Source organism: Cryptomeria japonica, chromosome 3 (genome assembly GCF_030272615.1).
Source record: "Cryptomeria japonica chromosome 3, Sugi_1.0, whole genome shotgun sequence".
Taxonomy (NCBI): Eukaryota; Viridiplantae; Streptophyta; class Pinopsida; order Cupressales; family Cupressaceae; genus Cryptomeria; species Cryptomeria japonica.
In genome coordinates, this window is record NC_081407.1 from 342757958 (window position 1) to 342784722 (window position 26765).

Genomic DNA, 26765 nt, shown 5'->3' on the forward strand with positions numbered 1-26765 from the left:
AATGGAATAATTCCTTAATATCAAGAAACAAATAATAGTTTCCATAAAATCCAAATAATCAATTCTGGAAAATCATATCTAGGAAACTCAAGTCTAAAAATAAATGTCTGGCTTGACTCGGGCTATCAAAATCCTAAAAAATAATTCAAAAGGACAAATAACCAAAATAGAGCATTTAAAACTTGATATGGCGCATTTACACAATCTTATAGCGCATTCAATAAATCTTTTGGCACTTTTGTAACTTGGAATAGCGCATATATAACATTAAATGGTGCTTTTGTCACATCAAATAGCGCATATGTTATGCAGACTAACACATACAGTGCACAGTTTAGCGCTTATGTCAATTGCAATAGTGCATTTACCTTCTAGTTTAGCACATATGACCAGAAACAAAAATATGACACGGAAACAAAAATGAAGTCTATAAACAAATTTACAAAATTCAAAATAAAATCCAACTTCATTCAATTCACTCGAAAAGAAGCGTTCTTAACTCAGAAGCCAATATAAAAAATCTCAAAGATAAAAAATATATTCATGAAAGAATTTCTCAGCAAGACTCAGAAAGTCAAAACTTTCTCATAAACAGTTAACAAATCATTGGAATCAAAATAAGGAATTCCTTTAAAATTACAAAAAATGCATACAAAGAGACTAATCTCAACAAGAACCAGGAAACCCAAAAAACTACCATGTATAGTAAACGAAATACTGATAATAATAATAATAATACACATTTCTTCTCATTAATTTAGAAGATAATTTCAAACACAAAGAAGACAATATTTCCCTTTCGAAATCAAAGATGCATAAAATACAAGGATAAGAAAACCTCCAACCTAGAACAAGAAGAATGGTTAATAAGTTGAAAGAGAAATGAAGCACACCAACAATCTAGAAATGTCAATTTGCTCAACCCTTTCTAGTTCAAAACACAACAACAATGAAAATTCCAAGATGCAATTCACAATCAAACAATCAAGCACAGAAAACTCTTTCGAAACCCTGAAAGCAATTCTTCTCTCGAATAACCCAAAATCACCAAAATTCTCTAAAGAAATATCACAGTCTTCTCAAATTTGAACCCGCACAATAATAATGCAAAATCACTTCTAATAATCCTCCAAAAATCCCTAAATAAAACTTAAAACAAAAATATTAAAAATAATCTCTCCATGCATGAAACTCAATTAGCAATTCCAATGCAAACATAAAGCTCAGTGCACTTCCACCTTCAAAAACAAAGAAAAATAATTAAAAATAATAATTACTAAATCCAATTCCTAAATCACCAATTAAATTAAAGTGAAAATAAATAAACAATTAGATATAAAAGCTCCAATAATATAATTCCATAAAATAATTACTAGCATAATATAATAAACTCGAAATAAATATTGTTTATTAATTACACAATAAATCTTTATAACATTATTAATTAATTAATCACCACGACTTAATAAAATCAACCCAACATAAGAATTAATTAACATAATTTATTTAAATTATTCAATTAGCTAATTATCTCATCAAAATTAAATAAATATCTTTATTTGTTTAATTTCTAATTATCTTCTCATATGAGGATAATATCTGCTTTTTTAATCTTTAATTGCCTAATACCCTCTTTGATTTTTAAAAATCTATCCTTTTGGAAATATCAGAAAATCTTCTTTTTTGCTTTTTCTCTGCATTTTCCTCATCTCCTTCATCCCTCCTCGAATGGCGGCTTTGTCATGCACTCAATCTGGTCCATCCACCCAATCAAAAAAAAATTGATCACGTCTGTCCATCTAGTCTTCGATTTTCTATAAATTAGGACTCCCCTTTCAATCAATTCATCTAACTTTTAGTATTGTCATTCTATTAAATTTTCAAGCAATCATCTAGCTTAAGCATTGTCATTATGTCGAAATAATCATCCATTTTAGCAATTAATCTTGCATAATGACACATTCCTAGTAAATCAAGCACCACCCGTTTTCTTTAATCTGTTTTGTGCACTTTGAATACAAGAGAGCAACATAACATCATTAGAGATGAAAGGAAGAACAACGGGGCTTCATTGAAAATTCATGGTTTGCATCATGTTTTAGTTATGTTTTCATTTTAATGGTCATGTTGGTTAGATTAGGAAGGATTTACATGTTATTTAAGTGTGTGATTAGCTTATATCAATTTCATGTTTTGGTTTTCTAACCATTCCTTTATTTTTCCTCGTCTATAAAATAAATAAGAAATATTTATTTAATTGGCTAGAATGGGATAAGGTCAAGTGTGGTCGGGTATGGATGAATCTAGGTGTCTGCATTTTGTCCCTCTTTAATAAAGCATCATGAAATGATGTTCTATTAAAGAAGAATAAAATATACTAGATAGAAAGGGATAAAGACTAGTAGCATAATGCCCCAATCATTAGAAGGATGAGGAAGGATGAAAATGAGGTATTGGTATGTCTCTTGGAGAGGACATATGGATTCTAAGAACACAAGTGTGCTCTCAAAATGGATAGGAGGACTATAAGAGGGAATATGAAATGAAAAATGATATGGATGATAAAAGGATGTATAAGAGGAAGAGTGGAGTAGAATCATGTTCCAGTGGTATGATCAACCTAGATTTGATATCATACTTGAAATTATGCACTGAGGTATGAGGAACTAGGATGACAATGTGCCAAGTACATAATAAAAAAGATCAAGTGCAGACATATATGTCTTATAACACCATGATATGAAATATCATGATTCCTTTATGGTAATAGGATGCAAAGACCAAGACGAATACAAACAATGATAACACACACAAGCAACAAGTAATCATGCACAACAAAACTAAAGAAAACCAAAAAAATCCCCCTAGTCGAGCCGAAAACTAATTGATTGATTGATGATTTGATGAAGAGGATAGAAAAGTTAACAATAAGAATCATGCATACCTCGAGGAATAGGAGGGATACATCCCTATGATGATGATTGGATTGAAGTGAATTACTAGATTATCAGCAAATTTGGATCAAGATGATGGATTGATTAAGGATGGTGGGCTAGATTGTAAGATTGGATTGTATGCATTTCAATTGATTGCATTGGATGGAGTAATTTGAATTTTTATATTGGAGGGATGAAAGAAAGATAAATGGATTGGATAGGATGGTATTGCATGTAGGATAGGATGACTAGGATAGAGTAATGAATGGCAACCAATGGAAAGGGAGAACCAGGGCTTAGTAAAAGGATGGAAGGATGGAAAGATTACTTGGATATGAGATAGATGGATTGAGTGTATGGATAGTGATAATATATGGAAGACTAAAGGATGGATGATATGAGGATGGATATCCAAGAGCTATTTTGCAAAGGAGTGAAATGAACCACACTAGAGGTGGTATGATTAAGGATGAAAAGACGGTAGATAAAAATATATGAGATGGAAGTATAATGCACAATGAATATGTATGAAGGGTGAACTAAGGCTTGTATTGTCCAAAGCATGCATGGATATGTTTGATGCTAATTTAATCAAGATAAAAGGTAGAAAGGGAGGATGGATTTGAATAGGATGGGGGATATGAGATGGATGGTATGGATAGGATAATCAAGATAAAATATGGGAAAGGGGGTTGGGTTTGGAAAGGATGGGGGATATGAGATGGATGGTGTGGATAGGATAGTCAATATTAAAGATAAGAAAGGGGGATGATTTTGGATATGAGGAGGGATATGATATGGATGGTAGGATAGCATGGATGGAGCTTGCCCCCAAGTGTAGAGTGCAAGAGGATGGGAGAGTTACACACTATTCTTGTTTACCAATTTTTCATCATGGTACTTACCCAAGGCACCACAAGAAGTGGTTTTCACCATTGGATGAATTTTTTATCTACTCTTTTTTTTTGTGGATTTTTGGAATAGTTTGTATGGGTAGGGATGAGAATAAGTGGATTTGAGGATATTGGATGTGTGATAGGGAGATGGTGGAAGGACTTTAAGCATCTAGCTTTATGGATATTATCTCTTGAATATATGTTATAATCACCCAAGGAAATTTGGAGATATGCTCATAGACATTGGTAGAAATGGACAGGGAGATGGAATGGATGGGGAGATAGAGGAGGATGAGAACTTATGCAAAGGATTTGATCAAAGGGATGGAATTATGGAGAATGGGTGTTTGATAAGGGATGGGATGTTGGAAGATATGTCGGTAAGTGGATGGGGGTATTGGGAAGATCAACATTGGCACCCACCTTGAAGGGTGGTGGAGTTGTGGAGGAGATGTGGATTTTGAATTAGATGAAGGATCAAATGTGGATTTTTAGATATAAGGTCCTAAATTGGATTTGAATATGAGATATTTTTAGATGGAGTATTGGAGGACATATGAGTGAAAGAGACTTTTGGGTTAGCAAGTTTGGATTCCAATTTTGATTGTACTTTGAGATGCATTTCTTTGATAAGTAGTTGACAAATCCACATTGTATTTGATTTTTTAATTTGGTCCTTTGTTTCCTTTTGTATTTTTATTTATTTTGGATCATATTTTCTTTTCTCTAGCATGTCTTTTTTATGGGACATGTTGATCCTTACATTTTTGTGGATTTTTGGCTTTATGCATTTTACATTTTGCTTTCAATTTGCTTCCAGTAGCAATGGAATGGTTGCATGAGGACGGATGACTTGGATATTTTATGGATGGGATGATGGAGGGAGAATGTTGGAATGAATTCAAGTATATATTATTTTGTTGATATTTCTTAGGGATGTGAAGTGATGGAGTGGTGGACTTTGAGATAAAGTTAATGGATGTGGTGGATGGAGGTATATAAGGAACCTCGATGAATGGAATGGATGAAGGGTTTAGTTTTGGGATATAAGGACCTAAAATGGATGTGGATGAGGAAGGAATGTATTTTAGGACATAAAGCCCAAAATGGATTCGGAAGATGGGAGATGGTGGTATTTGGATTTAGATTGAGGCATTTTGGATTTAGAAGGGATGGAATGAATACAAAAATATTGAGCATGAGCTTGGTAGCCAAGGCCATATGAACTTGGATTTTCTTTGATTTGGATGGGTTTCGATATGCCTTGTTCATGAAGGTCTAACCCTTTATCTTGATAGTTCATGTTTTGACAAATCCTTTTTCCAATGGAATATTATTTTTGAAACAAGATACAAGTCCATTTTGAGGGGGATATGAGGTGGAAGGAATTGTAATCTCTTGGAGGAAATTGTATTGGATGGAGGTGGATGAACCAAATTTATAGGTATGGGATCCATGGATAGCTTGGATAAGAATGATGGGATCTTGTGGAGGATTGGGATCATGAGAGGGATTAGAATTAATATTAGAATATTGAGATGGATTATGATCATGACATGAAGATGAAGGGATACTTTGATCTTTACTTGATAGGGGATCATGAGGGGGAGGAGGGTGGATATCTTGATCTTGATCAAGAAATGATTTATCGGATGGAGTTAATTAGATACTTTATTTTTGAGATGGAATGTAATCATGAGATAGAGTAGAAGGGGTGGGATCATGAGGTGGAAAGGGATCATGGAATGGAGTAGAGGGAATGCTTGGATCTTGAGATGGAAGGATGCTTTGATCTTGAGGTGGAGAGGAATCTGTGATAGCATCCTTTGGAACAATATTATGGGATGTTTGGATCTATGAAGATGGTGTGATGAAGGGGGAGATGGAATATTAAACTTGGGTAGATGGAGGGATGGGAGACTAATGAAGATCAGGGGATTGAGTTTTGTCTTGATTTGGAGGGTATGTAGTTGGATGCATGACTTGGTGAGATTGCACAACTTCATTTAGGGGTGGGGATTTAGTTTCCTTTTTTAATAGTCCTTGGATAAGATTATGAACAAAAAAGACTTGTAAAATGGCATTGATGTGGATTTTGATGTAATGATCTGGGATTTAGGAGGATTAGGACTATATGGAGGGTTACGATTAGATGGAAGATTAGGATTACATTAAGTGAATGATTGGGATTATGTGGGGGATTTAAACTAAATGGAAGATTAGGATTGTGGTTTGGAAGATTATAGTATAAGGGAATTGGATTATGAGTGGAGGTGATGGAGGTGTTATAAAAAGATGAAGATTGGGATGTGGACTGGGGATAATATGGAGGTTTATATTTTGGATGCGAAGGATATATTTATGAGGTATAATATGGATTCATGGATGAGGAATAAGATTGATTTACCTTATAAAAGGTAGAGGAAGGATGAGAAATCGGAGATGGATTGGGATTACTTAACCTTAAACTTTATACCCATAACCCTAAACCCTATTCCTCAACCCTAGGATCTAAAGTCATTAGGTTAAACCCTTAACCATATACTTAACCTTATACCCTATATCCTAAACCCTATACACTCAACCCTAAACCCTGTCCCTCAACCATAGGCCTTAAATCCTATAGGATAAACCCTATACCATATACCATCTTGACCCCAAACCCTATCTCTCAACCCTGGGTCCTAAGGCATATATAATAAAACCCCAACCCTAAACCATATACCTCAAACCTAGGACCTAAATCCTATAGGATGAACCAAGTCATTCCTACACACTCAAATCTAAACAATATACCCTCAACCCTAAACTCTACACTTAGCCCTAGGCCCTAAAGCTTATACACTCAACCCTAAACCTTATACCTTCAATCCTCAAGGTTCCTATACCCTCAAACCTAAACCTTATCCATCAATTATATACTCTCAACCCCAAAACCTTATACATTATGTTGTCAATTATAAGCCCTAAGACATAAAACTTATACCCTGTATGGTAAACCCAACATCGATAGTTTAACTCTAAACCCTACATAATTCAATTTAATCCCTAAAACTTCAACTCTCAACTCTTCACTATAAATTTTCAACCCGAAACCCATAAACCATAGGTTCTACACCCTAAATAGTGAAGAATTTAGAGAAAGAAAAGGGAGAGGAGAGATAGATAGAGGAGAGAGATAGAGAGAAGAGAGGAAAAGAAAGAGAGAGATGTGAGATGGAGAGAAGAGGGGAGATCTACGTAGGGATGGAGGGAGGGAGAGGAAGATAAGGAGGGATGAAGGGAGAGAATGAAAGAGTAGATAGATATAAATATGAGAGAGAGAGAGAGAGGGAGAAAAATTGAGTTGGGTAGGAGAGCTAGAGAGGGGGGAGATGTGAGATGATAGACAAAGAGGTAGGTAGACCCTCAACCCTCTATCATTGATCATAAACCCTATGCTCTAAACCCTAAACCTTAGGAGATGCACCTTGAACCCTATACACTTATTCTTAAATCTACACATTAATAATTAACATGAAAATATATGCCCTCAACCCTAAACAATATACTTGTGTTTTAATGCAAGCCTAAACACGAGCGTGTTTTGGCTTTTACAAAACATGTACATATTTTGGTTGCATAAAACATGTACATATTCTAGCTTGTACTAAACACATGCATGTTTTTTCTTGTACTTAGGCTTGGATGACAAGTCTTAAGCTTGGATGGTTCATCTGCCTCATTTTGACGTGTTTGTTCCCTCCATTCTCATTTCTCAACTTGCTCGTCATCAAGTTTACACATTATAAATCAAATATTAGTAAAATTGCCACCATAATTTTGCATGTCTTCTAAGCTTTCTAACCATATTTTTTTTAGATTTGAACTATATTAACATATTTATTTTTTATTTATTTCACTAATGTTTCCATAGTTATCAGAGACATATGTATTGAATTTTTTTAATAACTTTTGACTTGTCCAAATTTTAAAAAAAATATAATATTGTTCTACACTTCATTCTTTACACATTAAAAAAAAATTATTGCCAATCATTTTCGTGCAAGTTATGTGACATGCACACTCGATGATGTGATTTTCAAAATGCATCCACTTTGAAAAATCATTAAAAAATGCTCAATAAAAAATTAAAAAAATACTTAAAACTTCTAGTACTTACTCTTAACTATATTTCTACTAGCGAATTTTCAAAATACTAAATACAACAAAAATATTGACACACCAGAGACTGTTATATTTTACTGAAAAATTAGGAACAATTTTGTGTGTGTGAAGTAGTTGATCCTCTTAATCTTATCTATTTTAGAAAAACTATAGTAGATTAGAAACTAGATTCAATGTACTACAATTCTTGTTCTTTTGGTATTTTTAAATTTTGAGTAAGAAACAAAAAAAATAAAGGCCACTTTTGACCCTCTTTTTGTGCACCATCTTGGTGCACATACCCAAACTTCTTTCAAAGAATTAATATTTATTTAAAGCAACAAGGGTGGGTGTGGCACAAATGCATATAGTACTTGAAAAATTAGCTACAAAAAAGATGTGTAAGGAGTAAGTATAAGAACTTTGAATGAAACTTTGACACATTGTGTAAAGTTTAAACTAACAAAGATTGAAAATGTGATAATGATTGCATTGAAATTTTAACTATAACAATGTTGGGCACATGATTAGAACTTTGGGAGAAAACATTGAATACAAATAAGAATTGCAAATGAAACTAACATACTAAGAGTTCAATTTAAACTAATAAACATTAAAAAATATGGCAATGATTGCATTAACAATAATAGTGGTGGGTGGAGATTTGGAGTCAAGAGGCAATACCCCTTATGGGGATATGAGAAGGCTATCTTGGAGGTAAGTTCGATGGTCAAAAAGTTTCTCTTTCACTCTCATGGGAAAAAAGCATAATGTCGTGTCACCTTTTGGGCTAACTGGCACAATCCGGTTGAAATTAGTTTGGCCATACTGAGTTTGGCTGAACTAAGTTCGGCCAGACTATTTTTTTTGTCTCGGTAGTGACTGTGGCGCCTAGATGGCACCAAAAATTTGGCCAAAATTATTCAAAATAGTTCAAAATAGTTCGGCCAAACTCACCTGTGTCAGGTGATGTGGCAAAAAAATCACCATTTTGTCTACATTTTTGAAACTTTTCACTTATGCTCTATTTTTCTTCAAGCAAAATACTTTTTTTACAAAAATCAAAAAATACCCTTTTGTAGAGCTCGAAGTCAGGAATCTGGACATATAATTTTTTTAATATTAAAATTAATTGTAATATTATTTCTTTTTTAAACATTGCAAGTAGGTTTTTTAAGTTAAAAAAGGCACCAATTTGAAATTAAAAAATAATATTTGTAGACGTATAAAAATGACCACTTTCCTAAGTGAATATTTAATATTCATTTTAACCTCATTCCTCTATTTAATTAAATGAATTACTCAATTTATTTAATTAAATTCACCTAAGCCTTTCATAACCTTTAATTAAATAAATCACTTTATTTAATTAATTCCCCTTTCTCCCCTTTTAATTAAATTTACATTTGATTAAATTGATCCTTGCAAGTAAATAAATCTAATTTATTTATTTAAATCCCCCACTTGTATTTATGCAAGTTACATTTTTTTTTGTTGAAATAAAGTAATTTATTTCAATTAAAATTCCCCTCCATCCACTTGCAAAATTCTACATCTCGCACTTGCCTCTCTAACCCCCCTTCTAGATTCTTCTAATCACTTCTAAATTAGCCCAATCCATCTCCTAAATATTGTCACATTCATAAGCAAAGGGAAGTCACTTCTCAAACCCTCAAAGTCTTTGAAAACCATTAAAGGCTTTATGTCTTCAACAAGTTAACCTTTAAAGTCTTTCTAACCATTAATGGTTAACTCAACCTTCTTACATGATTAGAGAATTTCTCTCTAACTCAACCTTCATCTAACCCAAGGGTCTCATCAAGCATTCATTGCTTTGACCATGGTTATTCCTTTAACCCTTGCACAAGAATTTATCCTTTGGGTAAAAGCTTTATCCAATGGATAACCCTAACCTAACCTTAATCCTTACCTCCTAAGGTAACCATCATGTCTTCTCAAGCATTTAATGCTTCTTACATCTCCTCTCAAGTAGTCTTTTGTTGACAATTGTCACCATGTCATTGGTGAGAATTGTAAACATGGATTGATAACTTTCAATCTTGGCCCTTGTTAAGATTATCCAATCTTTACCATCCATTGCCCTATTTTTCCTATAAATAGAGCTCTCATTCTCTCATTTTCATCATCCAAGTCTTTAGTATCAAATTTATAGACATTTAGCTAAATATATCCAAATTTCATGCACTTAATCTATAATAATTTTAATCAAGCATTTAGCCTCTCTTTGAATAGAAATCATCTTAATACGCATTTTAAGAAGCATTTCCATTATCATAGCACACTCATATTAGACTAGTATATCATGTTAGGATAGGCTTTTACTAATCTTTTATCTTATCATCATATCCATGCTAGTTTAAATCATATTAGATTTAATATCATGCATAACTAGGAATGCATTCATATTAAGTTGATCAAGCATCCCTCATCCTTAGAGTTGTCATTCCTGAAGTCACCTTGCTCAGTGATCTGAGAGCAAAGACATTGACTTGAGGGATCCTGCGAGATAAAGAACAATGGAACATCCTTTGGGAAGTTGAGCCATTCAATATAGCTCCATAACTTGCACCAAGAGTCCCATTGGTGTGTGGACCTTTTTGAAACCAAATTTTTCGTTTCATTGCACCACTTTTCCCGCACACAATATTAAATGATATTAAAAAAAAGAAAAAAAAAAAATTTACTAGATGAGAGAATCTTCTCCAAAAGGGTATAATTTTTTTTAATAATGATAAATTTAGTAGACAAAAGGTGATGCTGAATGAAAACTACCAAATTCAGCTATGTTGGACTTAAAAATATTATTACAAGAAAAATATGCATCAAAATTTTAATTTTTTTTAGCACTGCATATATATGTCCTCTATTTAGAAAATTAAAAAAAAGGAAGTTTGTTTTGATTTTTTTGGTGATGCTGACTAGAACCCCTAATTTTCAACATTTTTTAGCAATAAAAAATCTATCTTTGAATATATAAAAAAAATGTCAATAAACATAAATTTCATTAATAACTCTACATTTGATCAATTTACATCATTTTAAAATTCAATTTAGAAATGTCACTTTTATGTGGTCAAAGTGTAGCATTGAAATTAGGAATCATCAAAGCAATATATAAAAGGACATATTATTCATTATTAGCTCAATCCCAAACACACATTGCAATGATCTAATTCTAAGCACACTCAATAGAGACATAAAAACAAAGCATTCAAAAGAAAATATCATGCAAACCAGATGACGATTTGGATGCTTCTTCCATGCGGCTCCATTGTTCTTCTTTCCTCTTCAAATGGATTTGTGGATCTCACCTACAAGTGCACAACATACAATTGAAAGCAAGATTGATATTGGTTTGTTGATCAAGAGTACTAGAAGCATAAGTTCGATAGTTTGATTAGGGATTCAGGATTAGCTTTGATTGAAAATCATCCAATTTATAGAAGAATTGGATAAATGACAAGATTAGCATGATGTAATTCAAATGGAAATTGCAAATCAATATGACAAATTATGCACTTTCCATGCACAATTTGATTGATTGATAATTGATGACAAATTATGACACATTCTATGTCAAAATTGATTGATTATCAATTATGACAATTTATGACAAATTGAAATGTCATTCCCATAGAATTAGGAGATGAAATAGGAGGGAAAAGAAATTAGAAATTAAGAAAATTAGAAAATTGAAATTGATGACAATTAGGAATTAGAAATTGATGGAAAAATAGGAAATTAGGAACTAGAAGAAATTAGGTAAATTAATTAATAATTTGTCATTTATTAATTAATTTACAAGAGGAAGAATAATTAGCCAATTAAATAAAGATTTAATTGTAATGAGAAGACCTAGGATTAATAAATAATTTAGTAATCCTAGAGGAAGAAATGACAAATTAGGTTAAATGAATAAATCATAAAACCCTAGAAGACGAATTAGGTCTTGAAATATAACTGACTCGATTTGATTTTATTTTGGATTGATAAATGACCAATGTGATAAACGATTTGACTGAAAAATGCGCCAATTGACGAGGAACAATGACAAATTGATCCAAATTGACATAATTGAGACAGACAACGATCGATAGCGAAATGATCGCAAAATGACAAAATTGACAAGAGAACAAGGATTGATAACAAAATAGATTGCAAGACGACAAGATTGAAAATGACCACGATCGATGACAAATCGATCGCAAAATGACAAGATCGAACATGACAATGATCGATGACAAATCGATCGTTAAAATGACAAGATTGATGACAAATCGATAAGAGGACAAAACCCTAATTAGGATTGACGATGTCCAAAATGATAAGATTGATGATAAGATTAATAAGAGGACAAAACCCTAATTAGGATTGACGATGTCCAAAATCATAACAAATTAGCATGCACATTGATGCGATAGGATAAAATCGATCAAAATCATGATTGGATACTGTTGTTGACAAGACCAAATTCGAAGGCGAGACAGAATGAAGAATGTAGAAGAATGACTTGATGTTCGCAAATGATAAAAACCAAGTGCGTGACATAGGAGAAATGTTAATGCGACGCAAAAACCTAAAATGAGGCAATGCGCAAATGTTAAAGTATGACCTCGCAAGCGTTGACCATTTTTAGGTGTCTACATTTTGCCCCTCTTTGAGACAATGCGATTGTAAGCGTTGTTTCAAAGAATAATAATGAAAATGCCCCAGACGATAATAATGACATATGCATGCCCCCTCGAGGAATTGGCCGGAAACATGCAAAAAATAGGCCAATTGATCGATAAAAATGATAGGATCGAACGGACTGATAATCGAAGATTGGATGCAGGAAGGACAAGCAATTTAAGGTGCACAAGACCGCGACCAACATAAGATGGAGAGGACGCACGTCCATCTATGCAATGACAAAGAGCTATAAATGAGACCAAGAGGTTGAAAATGGCTCATTTGCACTAGACAAAGAGGAGAATTTGTTGCTCTGGACAAGGACACTTGCAGATAGATGGCGAACATTCCAATGGCGGATCACCTTGGAGAACGTGTACACACATTCAGACGACCAGACGACGCAGGAGCAGTGGTATGGATCTCAAAAACCCATGTTTTCAATTTCATGACTTTTGATTGCTTGCGGGACATTGCGGGGCCCACAGGGGATGCAAAAGAGAACTTTTGCGCTTGTGTAGTCTAATTCTGTGCTTGTGTCATGTCTTCTACGCTTGTGTAGGAAGACACAAGTGCAAGTTACCTGACACAGGCGCAGGTTATCTAACACAGGCGCAATTGTGCACTGAAAACCCTAGTTTTGGTCAAAATGACATGCAAATGCTCCGGAAAGGGGAGACAAGGATAGGATAGGTCAAATGAGATGAAAAACACCCTGATTAGACATGAAAATGAGGAAATGCAACCCGTAGGAGCAAACCCTAAAACTGACAAAATTTGCCCCAATTGTGATGCAGAGTCGACAGTATCCGTTGATCACACGGGAGAACCGACCGGATTGCTTTATGCTACGACATAGACTCAAGAGCACAGAGAGAGATACTTTAGTAGGACTGGGGATATATTACATCACATACATGCCCGAGATTAGGGCAAACACAAGATTGCTTACCGCATTGGCAGAGCGATGGCATTCGGAGACCTCCTCATTCCATTTGGCGACTGGCGAGGCGACAGTGACTCTAGAGGATGTATGGCGCATCCTCCGCATTCCGATACATGGGGAGATGATAGAGTATGACCCAGTGACAGGTAGAGATGCATTATGCAGGCTATTTGAGTGCGACACAGATGATCTAGACATTGTCGAGAGGGAGATCAGCTGGGAGAGCATGGCTTCCGAGTATGATCGACGATATGTGGTGATAGCAGTGGTGATAGCATGTCTTCTAGCAGGTGACAGATGAGGTCATGGATTCCCTATTGGCTGGGGCAGGGTGTTAGAGCGGATGGCGACAGAGGGCACGGTGTACGCATGGGGACCATGTGTCCTGGCTATGCTATATTTTCAGCTGCATCAGATAGCGTATCAGGGAGTGCAGACATTGAGCTGTGGAGTCACATTGCTACAGGTATGGGCATTTGAGCACATTGCCATATGTCGACCGATTACAGAGAGACACCTAAAAATGGTCAACGCTTGCGAGGTCATACTTTAACATTTGCGCATTGCCTCATTTTAGGTTTTTGCGTCGCATTAACATTTCTCCTATGTCACGCACTTGGTTTTTATCATTTGCGAACATCAATTCATTCTTCTACATTCTTCATTATGTCTCGCCTTCGAATTTGGTCTTGTCAACAACACTATCCAATCATGATTTTGATCGATTTTATCCTATCGCATCAATGTGCGTGCTAATTTGTTATCATTTTGGACATCGTCAATCCTAATTAGGGTTTTGTCCTCTTATTAATCTTATCATCAATCTTATCATTTTGGACATCGTCAATCCTAATTAGGGTTTTGTCCTCTTATCGATTTGTCATCAATCTTGTCATTTTAACGATCGATTTGTCATCAATCGTTGTCATGTTCGATCTTGTCATTTTGCGATCGATTTGTCATCGATCGTGGTCATTTTCAATCTTGTCGTCTTGCAATCTATTTTGTTATCGATCCTTGTTCTCTTGTCAATTTTGTCATTTTGCGATCATTTCGCTATCGATCATTGTCTGTCTCAATTATGTCAATTTGGATCAATTTGTCATTGTTCCTCGTCAATTGGCGCATTTTTCAGTCAAATCGTTTATCACATTGGTCATTTATCAATCCAAAATCAAATCAAATCGAGTCAATTATATTTCAAGACCTAATTCATCTTCTAGGGTTTTATGATTTATTCATTTAACCTAATTTGTCATTTCTTCCTCTAGGATTACTAAATTATTTATTAATCCTAGGTCTTCTCATTACAATTAAATCTTTATTTAATTGGCTAATTATTCTTCCTCTTGTAAATTAATTAATAAATGACAAATTATTAATTAATTTACCTAATTTCTTCTAGTTCCTAATTTCCTATTTTTCCATCAATTTCTAATTCCTAATTGTCATCAATTTCAATTTTCTAATTTTCTTAATTTCTAATTTCTTTTCCCTCCTATTTCATCTCCTAATTCTATGGGAATGACATTTCAATTTGTCATAAATTGTCATAATTGATAATCAATCAATTTTGACATAGAATGTGTCATAATTTGTCATCAATTATCAATCAATCAAATTGTGCATGGAAAGTGCATAATTTGTCATATTGATTTGCAATTTCCATTTGAATTACATCATGCTAATCTTGTCATTTATCCAATTCTTCTATAAATTGGATGATTTTCAATCAAAGCTAATCCCGAATCCCTAATCAAACTATCGAACTTATGCTTCTAGTACTCTTGATCAACAAACCAATATCAATCTTGCTTTCAATTGTATGTTGTGCACTTGTAGGTGAGATCCACAAATCCATTTGAAGAGGAAAGAAGAACAATGGAGCCGCATGGAAGAAGCATCCAAATCATCATCTGGTTTGCATGATATTTGCTTTTGAATGCTTTGTTTTTATGTCTCTATTGAGTGTGCTTAGAATTAGATCATTGCAATGTGTGTTTGGGATTGAGCTAATAATGAATAATATGTCCTTTTATATATTGCTTTGATGATTCCTAATTCCGATGCTACATTAATTGGTGAACCCGACATGAATACTAACCTTCTAACCCCTTTATTGTGTTTTGGAGTGCTTTCAAGTTGATTTTGCAGGTCAAAAACCCAAAAACAGGGCCGTGCAGGGTATTCTGGACACTTCTGCGCCCGTGTCCTGCATCTTGCGCTTGTGTAGGTGACATTCTGCGCTTGTGTCAGACATCTTGCACCTGTGTCATGAGTTCTGCGCTTGTGTAAAGTCCAGAACAGAGGTGAAAAATGCAGTGTTTACTTGAAATTTTTGGTGTTTTTGCATTCTGTTTTCTGTGCTTTGGATTTTGGTACTAATTATTTGTGCAGAATCTTGGCATACGCATGGCAAAGACTATAAATCAAACTACTAACATGTGTTATGCAGAATCGATGGTCAAAGACAACAAATCAAACCTCTAACTTGGGTTTTGCAGGTTGCCTTAGAGAAACAGCCAAACTGTGTGTTTGAGATTTTTAATTAGGCACTTAGTGATTTATAAATAGGTGGGAATGAACATTTGTTTGCTTTGATTGTTAAGTATGACATTGGAGTAGGAGAGTATGCTCTCATCCTTCATAGGGTGATCAGAAATCCAGATCTTCGATACCATGCTTGTGTTGTTGATTGTGTGTCACATTTAGAGGGCCTGCCTTCCCGACCACTTTGCTTTTGCAAGCAAATGATAATCATGAGAAGGGAACGACCCAAAGTGAGTACGGCTAGAATTCCTTGGCATTCTAACTCACTATAAAAAAATACCCGATGAGCGAAAGCTTTGAAGGAAGTGTTACGTGGGAATTGCAGTTACTTGGGAAGTGATGACCCTTGAACTCTTTCTCATATCAACATCTAAGTAGGGCCTCTTGGTCTAAATCGTGCTTGCGCGACTACATTTGTTTGGTATCTTGATGGGCTTAATATCTCAATCACGCTTGCGTGACATCAAGGAGTAATGCTTAACAGAAATCCTTACTAAACACCTTGTTTTAGAGGCCAAAAACCCTTCTAGTTGCTTGAGAAGGACAAGTTCGGATACTTGGAAGAGATACTAAGTTCGCCATGGGGAGATTTCCATGGGGACTGATGCTTGGCTGCCCTGAGAAGTGAGTGCCATGGAGGGGAGCCCGTGGGGTCAAGCATCTATGTATTCTCCTTGAATCCCATAATGAGTCTACCTCTCAAGTACCTAATGTCTTTGCCTACCATAAGAAATGTGGAAATGAGCATGATTGTCTTGAGTCTAAGTTGCAATATCTTGTATTCTTTGTTTGTCAAAAGTTGAATTGTGTATCATTCCAAAAGCAAGACAAATTGATTCAAAACAAGGTTAAACATAAGAGCATTTCATCCAACAAATTTCAAAACACCTTCAAATATGGTTGTCAAACATTGTTCAAAATTTTGTCTCAACATGCATGTCACTTACATTTAAGTTCATCCTAAGTTGCATTTTGCAAAGTTCATTGTCAAGTACCAAGGTTAAGTTTCACCTAAGTCATACTCCTTTGCATATCAATAAGAGTCATCCATTTGCATGTGTCCTCTTGCATTAAAGTTATACCATTGTCATACATTCATATTTGCATACCCTAAGTCTCTTCATTAAGCTTAAGTCATTATCATATCATAGCAATTGTCCCTTTGCATATAAAACTAGGTCTTGTCATACTTGAGTAATCCAAATCTTTGACAAACCCTAAGTCATTGTTAAGAAGTCTAGACCTTATCAAGTCTTTTGTCCTTTTGTCATCAATATCATTTCGTCAAACCTAGCTTAGTATCCAAGCATATAGGGGAGACATTGTCATCTTTTCCTTTGTCAATTAAGTCCTTTTGTCCTTTGAGGTCTAGACATCATTTCAATTTCCTAAAGGTCTCTTTTAGATTTGCATTCATAAGTTTGTCAAAATCTTCAAAAACAACCAAAAACATAGATTGCATTTTCATCTATTTAGTTTGCATTTAGTTGCATATCATATATTATCCTTGAAAAATTCCAAAAAAAAATAAAAAAATTTGCATAAGTGACATGCCTGTTGAGACAAGATCAAGATCTAAGAAGATGAGTGAACCAATGTATCAACCCATGGACAACATAGCAAATTCGCAGTTTCAAACTAGTCAGACAGTGCAAGTTGAAGGTTCATCAAACACATCTCTACCACCATATGGAACGGTTCAACTTGGACCACCACCATTATATGAACCAGTGTTTGTACCTATGAAACGAGGACAAGGGAGTGTCCCACCAACTCCAAGAGGAAATGCACCTTTCAATTGGAATCAGTCCAGCTTGCAACAGGAAATACAAACATTGTATGAAGAACCAACTCTCTCACAAGGATTTGGTTTAGGTCAAGGCATTCACCAAGAAACAAATCCAAATATTCAACCAGACTCTTCATCCGATTCCGATGATTCAGATGATATTGACATGTTCCTTCAGAATCCAAAGATAACAAAAAAAATGGATAAGTTCTTGAGTAAAGTCTTTAAGATGTTTCCACAAAAATATCTTAACATGATGAGTAATGTGACCTCTTCAAGCGAACAAGTCAATGTGCAAAAACAACAAGGTGGTGAGTTGTTAAGTTTCTCTCCGCATCCAACTGAAGAAAATATGCAACCTGAAACTCAACCTACCTTAATGAGTAAACGTGCTTCAAAGGCATTAACAGTGACTATCCCTCGTAAGTCACCATTTGAGACAATAAATAATCCACTATTCAATGTAACACCTGCAACACAAGATCAAACAAGGACTACGCAAATATTGACAAATATCCCTCAACAAGAAGTAGTTCCTAATATGCATAAAATTGGATCAACATCTAAGATACAAGAAAGCTTCACAACTGGAATGCCTAATATCAATAATGTCCAAAGCAATTCCACGATGCAAAAAAGTTCTTATGTCCCATTAAATTCAATATATTTGCCAAACACTATTGCGACAGATCCTTCGATAATGGCGACACAAAGAGCTACGGATAGTGGTTTGTACCAACAACAATTGTTGCAACGATTGAATAATATACAAAAGGTACAATCGAATGTGCAAATAAATGATGTGCAACAACAACAATATCGCATTCGACAAGAAATTGCAGCGCCTTCGGCACCACTACAAGTTAACGCAAACTTGCAACCGTCACAATAGAATGGACAAGCAACACAACAAGTTAATGCAAGTTCCATACCCCATCCTGAGGAGAAGCAACGAAAACCATCTAAACAAAGTTTTTTACAATTGATGGGATATACACCACGACAACAATTGGCACAAAGTCAACAAATTCCTATTTGTCAACCTCAACACCAACATGTGCCTCAATATGTGCCAAGGCAAGCAAGCTATTCTACTTCACAACCGCAAGTGGTGCCTATGCAATATCAACAACCTACTCAATTGCAATATCAACCTAGGCTCCAAGAAGCACAACAACAAGGTCAATATCAAGGCATAGCACAACCGCAACAACAAGAGATGTACCAAGAACTTTATGTGCCAGAAACGTCAAAAATGCCCATTGCAGAATATCAACAACCGATCGGAAATGCGATATATCAACAAAGAATACCAACTGGGATTAATGATGGACCTCTAAAATCTGATACAATTGCACAACAACTCGAGAAGTTGCAACGAAAAGTTGATGCATTAGAAACTAAAGGAACGAAGAAGTTGTATACAGATCAAGATTTATGTCCTAATCCATTTGACAAGAGTGTATACATGCCTCCATTCCCTAAGCATTTTGAGGCACCTAACTTTGAGAAATATAAAGGGAATGGCAATCCAAAAGATCATATTCGAGCATTTTTTGCGGCATGTACGGAAGTGAGCTATGAAGAGACATATTTAATGCGATTATTTGCATGAAATCTCACGGGACAAGCCATGGATTGGTATTCACATCTCCCAGGAAATATAAAGACTTGGTCGGAATTGGCTCAAAAGTTTTTATCTCATTTCGCGTTTAATATCGACAGTGATGTGACTATGTCAGATTTATGCAATACCAAGCAAAAGCAAGGTGAACCATTAGTGACTTTCTTACAACGCTGGCGAAGCTTGTATAGTCGTTCTTCTCTTGATATACCTGAAGAACAGCAAGTGAATCTGTTTATCTAGAATTTGGTCCCAGAAATGATGTATGAGCTAAAATTGAAAAGTCCTAGTACTATAGAGAAACTCATTAAGAAAGGAATGAGCATTGAAACGGCTCTTGTAGCTAAAGGAATTATCAAGCTCAATAAAGATAATGACAACACAAATTATTCAGGGGATAGAAACAGATTTTGGTATAAGAACAAGAATGTCACTAATGATGGTGTTGTTGATGCGAGAGCGGTGAATGCAAATCAACCCCCATTCACAATCAAGAAAATGAGTGTTCCTAACATGTCAACTATGGAACAAAATCAAGCACCAAGGAGCAATGTTGCTCAACAGCCGCAATATCAACAACATGCTCAACAGCCGCAATACCAACAGCATGCTCAACAGCCACAATATCAACAGCATGCTCAACAATATAATCAACAACAAGGCCAACAACAAAATCAACCACGCAAACCCTTCCGATCGCGGGATGGACCCCCTCGACAGTTTACGCCATTGGGAGAGCCTATCGAATCAGTAATGAAGCAATTAATACAAGCGAAATTTATCAAGCTACCAGATATTAAGGCAGAACCAGCGGTAAAGCCGCATTGGTGGAATGATAATGCATACTGTGAGTATCATCGGTCCAAAGGACATAAAACTGCTTCATGTTTTCAATTAAAACACATGATTCAAGATTTATTAGAGCAAGGAGTAATTAAGGTAGATCCACCCCATCCGACCTCCAACACTGATCATACCATTTTCAAAACTCCTTTGCTTGATCATGACAAGGGTAAAGCGTCCTCTTCTAATTCTTCTCAAACGGCCAATTATGCAAATACCGGTTATCACAATGTTATTAGTTGTTTTCATGCGTCAAATGAGTATGTATCCACCTTGAGAATAAAAGGACAAGATCCTTCTTGTGCGGTCACCACTCGTCGATCCAAAATAGTCTTGAAAGGAGCTCCTGCAACTCCTCCCAAACCAATTCCTGCCAGTCAGTATAATCTTTTGGATCATCTAGGAAAAACACCTGCACAAATATCCATTCTAGAGTTGTTGAAAATGTCTCCCATGCATCGTGCAGTCCTAGATAAAGCTTTGATCGAGTCCACTGTCCCAACAGATATTGATGTTGACCAATTTCAAGCGCGGATTGGACATTTAGCTGTTTCCCAAAGTGTCGCATTTTCTGATAGTGATATCTCATCTGATAAGCTCCCTCATAATGACCCTTTGCACCTAGAAGTCTTTGTCCATAATTGCAAAATCCGACGAGTCTTGATAGATGGCGGAGCGGGTCTTAATATCTGCACCTTGAGAGTGGTCATTGGCCTCGGATATACAGAAAATGACATTGATGTTTCCAAAAGGATAACAATTAAAGCATATGATGATGCTGAACGCCCATCCAAAGGAATAATTACATTGCCTATCAGAGTTGGTCCAGTGACGGAAAACACTTTCCTACAAGTCCTAGACCTTAATCTCCCTTATAATATGATTCTTGGCCGTCCATGGATCCATGCAATGAAAGCAGTTCCATCCACATATCATCAATGTCTAAAATATCCTTACAATGGAACTAAGATAACAATTCCAGGAGATCCTAATCCATTTCGGTGCTGTGCTACCTTAAAGGATACTCCTCAGCAACAAGTCCCAGTCAATAGAGAAGCCAAATCAGATGGTTATGTGGATCCCAATGCATTGTTAGATGCTGTCAAAGGAAAACTGAAGATACAGGACCAAGGGTGTGGAGAATATTCAATGGACCAAACATTCCTCATTGGGAATTTGCCGATGTCTCCAAAATCATATGGCAAACCGCATTTATTGCAAAAGGAACCCAAGGTCATTATTCAATATCAGTCTCCTACTACATTTGCAAGATGGGGAGAACTTGACAAAGAAACTGTAGATGATGATGTCATAGATTGGCTCTATAAGGATCCAACTGAAACCCCACCTGTCAAGTTGCCAGTGGAATTATATGGCAAAGGATTTACTATGCTGCAAAAGAAAGGATATGATGGCTGCAGTGGCTTAGGCCTGAACAACAATGGAAGGCTAGAACTTGTCATACCCACGAGGCGACCCCCAACTTTAGGGTTAGGTTTTGTACCATTACGAATTGGATCCACATCTATCAAAATGTCCACATGTCGAAAAGGGCGTGATTCTGACGATGAAATAACACCTGAGGATACCCGACCCGAGACTGATTCTAATGAATGGGAGTGGAGTTCTTTTTCTTCTAGCTCCTATGCCCTGGACAATATCTTCATTGACCCTGATAATTTGCCTATGGAGGACAAACATGAAATAACTCCTCTTCCTAAAACATGTCCTCATGCTTGGATAGAGTCATTTTGGGATCCAAGCTCCGAATCCGATACAAGCAGTTCGGACAGTGACACCACAGATGTTCACATTTTTACCATATCAGCCCTCTCTATCCTTACAACTAATGATGACATGCCCCTCATATATCCCCAACTTATCCAATATGACCAACAAGAACCGCTCACATTGGACTGTTTTCAAAAATGATGAAGCAATTGCAGAATTCCTGGGACTACGGGAAGGCATACCACAGGGCGATCATAAGGCAAGATTTGCTATTGACCTGGATTCCACAGCATATTTCGGGGAGTCAACTCCCTCTTCCAGTCATGAAAAAGAAAAGGAAAAAGAAAAAAATCAAAAGAATAGATCTTTGAGTGAAAACCGTAAGGCACTCTCTGATCCTACAAAAGTAAAAATAAAAGACGTACCTGCGGGTGAAAACCTTTCTGAGGCACCCAAAGGTGGAAGAGTGGACGTACCCCTATCAATTCAGGACAAATCAACCTTGCTTGTGGAAATGACCGAGGAAATCAATTTGGGTACACCTGACAATCCTAAGGTCATTCATTTTGCTGCTTCTCTATCAAAACAAGAAAAAATAGATTTTGTCAATTTCTTTCTAGAGAAGAAGATCAGCTTTGCATGGTCCTATGCAAATATGCCTGGCCTCGATCCAGAGTTAGTCCTTCATCATTTTCCATTGAAAGCAGATGCCAAGCCTGTTAAACAAAAGCTTAGAAAGATGCATCCTCAGGTGGCTCTTTTGGTCAAAGTGGAATTAAAAAAATTACTAGATGTGGGCTTCATCAGACCCATTGATTATGCAGACTGGATTTCAAATCTAGTACCAGTTAGCAAAGTAACTGGGGGCATCAGAATCTGCATAGATTTTCGGGACCTCAATAAAGCATGCCCTAAGGATGATTTTCCATTGCCAAACATAGACATCATAGTGGACATGACGACTGGATATGAGATGCTTTCACTAATGGATGGTTTCTCCGGCTACAACCAAATCCGTATTGCACCTGAAGATCAACATAAGACCGCATTCACATGTGCTTGGGGCACTTATTGCTGGAATGTGATACCCTTCGGTCTCAAAAATGTAGGTGCAACATATCAAAGAGCAATGATGACAATTTTTCATGATTTCATGCACACTTTGATGGAGGATTATGTTGATGACTTGTTATGTAAATCTGTCACCAGAGATAGTCATCTAGCCATCCTGGGCCCAATCTTCGACAGAATGGAGACCTACAAACTCAGGCTCAATCCAAAAAAGTGTGTCTTTGGTGTTACAGCTGGCAAATTACTCGGATACATTGTTTCTCACCGAGGCATTGAGGTCGACCCCGCCAAGGTCAAAGCAATAATGAATATGCCTCCACCTTCAAACCTTCGGCAATTAAGAAGTTTGCAAGGAAAGCTCCAGTCAATTCGTCGCTTCATAGCTCAGTTGGCCGACAAATGTCATCCATTCCAACATCTACTACACAAAGGTGTCGCTTTTAAATGGACTGAGCAATGTCAATCAGCCTTTCAAGCTCTCAAAGACTATTTGCTGTCACCACCTATTCTAATGCCTCCTATAGAAGGAAAACCCTTTTTATTATATATCTCTGCAACTAAAACAGCATTAGGAGTTCTCTTGGCTCAACAAGATGAGAATGGCAAAGAAAGAGCTATTTATTATATCAGCCAGACACTGGTTGGTTATGAATTAAATTATTCAACTATTGAGAGGGCATGCTTAGCAGTGGTATTTGCAACACAAAAGCTCCGACATTATATGCTAAGCCACCAAACATTGTTGGTTGCAAAAATTGATCCCTTAAAATATTTGCTTAGCCGAGCAGCTTTGACAGGTCGCCTAGCAAAGTGGGTCATGATCCTCAGTGAATTTGATATTGAGTATATGGAGAGAAAGGCGATAAAGGGACAAATCATAGCAGATCAACTTGCAGACGCTCCTATTTCTGACGATCATCCCATGTTGACCGATTTTCCAGATGAATCAGTCTTTTCTCTCACACCATCTAATGAATGGAAGTTATACTTTGATGGATCCCATACCAAGTTCGGGTCCGGAGCTGGTATTCTGTTTGTCACCCCTCAAGGTGACGCTATTCCAAAGTCCTACAGAATAACTTTCCATTGTACCAATAACATTGCAGAGTATGAAGCACTGGTCACAGGACTTCGAGTAGCAGTCCACTGGAACATCTCGCATTTGCAAGTCTATGGAGATTCTCAATTAGTCATCCGACAAGTGAATGATGACTATGAAACAAAAGATGAGAAACTTATTCCTTATAAGCACATGGTAGATCTCTTCAAGACAAAATTCACAGCTATCCATTTCAGTCAAGTGACAAGAATGCAAAACAAGTCGGCAGATGCGATGGCTACAATCGCTTCCATGTTGAATATGCCTCATAATATGGACAAGTGTGAATTCTTGGTCGAACAATTGTTGGTCCCCTCTTTTGACATTCCGACAGCTGATGTGATGTGCGTTCTTGTTGGTCCCAACTCCCCGTGGTACAATGACGTATATCAGTACTTGAAATCCCAAACCTTACCACCTAACCTTTCCGCGAACCAACGCCGAGCCTTTATCCGACAGACAGCCAAATATGTCATCATCGCTGACACTCTTTACCGCCGTTCCTTTGACCATACCCTCCTCAGGTGTTTGGATTCTAACGAAGCACAAACGGCTTTACACGAGGTTCACGACGGTATATGTGGGGGCCATTTCAATGGTCTTAGCTTAGCCAAAAAGTTGATTCGTGCTGGGTATTATTGGTGATGCTGACTAGAACCCCTAATTTTCAACATTTTTTAGCAATAAAAAATCTATCTTTGAATATATAAAAAAAATGTCAATAAACATAAATTTCATTAATAACTCTACATTTGATCAATTTACATCATTTTAAAATTCAATTTAGAAATGTCACTTTTATGTGGTCAAAGTTAAACAGTTTTAGTTGTGTTGGCCACTTCCTTTACAAAAGGGTGACACAACATTGTGCTTTTACCCTCTTGAAGTCTTTGATTTTACAAATGAAAGAGTGCCTCCTTGGTTTTTTCTTTTTTTCTTTCTTTTTTTGGTAAGTAAATAGCTACTAAGGGGCAACACCCATTATATTAAAATTTTCAAAAAGATTTACATTTCTATTTATCTTATCAATGTCTGCCATTTAGGTTGTATAACTATATCCTTTCCTTATACCCTTCCCCTAATAACTACAATGAAACAAAAATCCACGTTCACAACAAAATGGTGGTCTTGAGAAGTGCAATATTATATCTAAACTACCCATATAATAGACAACATTTAATAGTATTTGATGTGTAGTAAAACATCCCATAACATCTAGGCCATCCTTGCCTTCTTTTTTACTAGGCAATCCGGTCCAGAGTCTTTGTGATCCATCTCCTCTAATTTCCCTTTGGCACCCACCTTCATGACCTCATTCTTCATCTCTTATTTGATGAGAATGCCTTGGTACTCCATTTCCAAGTTGCAATCCACACCTTCAATCTTTAGGTAGTCTTTGATCCACTCTCCACCTTCATTCAACCTCATCCCCAACAACTTTTGTAGAAACACAATATTTCAAGCAATCGTTGATTTATTACCCTCATACACCTTGAGTTCTACCATCATACACCTCAAGTTCTACCATCATGACTATTGGGAGCCATGGCACCACACTTCCCTATTTTGTTCACCATAGTAGTCCCAAGCTAGGGGAATTCGTTTATCAACTCCCACATTTTCCAATACCACATCAATCTCCTCAAGATATTGGGCCTTAAATACCTTCTCCCATAAAGCCTTCACCATCATCTTCAATTCTCCCATCTCTAACAGGACCACCCAAATATGGTTGAGATGTCAGAGTTTACCCTATATCTTTGGTCGATTTGGATAAATTCTTCCTCTAAAATCACTTCGACCACATGAGTTACTAGACTATGGGTGGACCAAAGAATAGATTTGAGGTGTTTTATAGTAACCTCCCAAAGAAATGATATTTGTCGCTTTCTATCAATCAATCTTATCGATGTTTCTATATTCTGTCAGACACCTCAACACCTCAAAGCTCATATGATGAGTCATTCCCAACCACCACAATAATAAATAGAATGTATTTTTTAGCACATTCCATTATGCTAATACTCAACTTGTCTCAAAATGATGTCATCCTTATCATGTAAAGTTCTTTTCCATCATCCAACTCTGCAACTAGTCCGGGCAGTTAATGCCATACATGCCATAAGTAAATTCATCTCATCCTTCAATGTTTTAAATTATTAATCAAATATTCTTATATCGTTCAATCCCCAATTGCAATATAAAACTTGTGCGTAAACTTCAATACCATTGTTGTATGATTTCATTTCATGGGAAAATATTCTCTATGCACTATATAATCCCAATCACACTTTGCAGATTTAGCAGCATTTATGGTGACATGTTCCTCCTCCTATATGATATCATCCCAGTGCCACCTCATCTAGGTCATCATTTCTAATTCCCTATGTCAACAACCAACTTCTCCAACCTATTAGCCACATTGTTGCCTTCTCTATATAC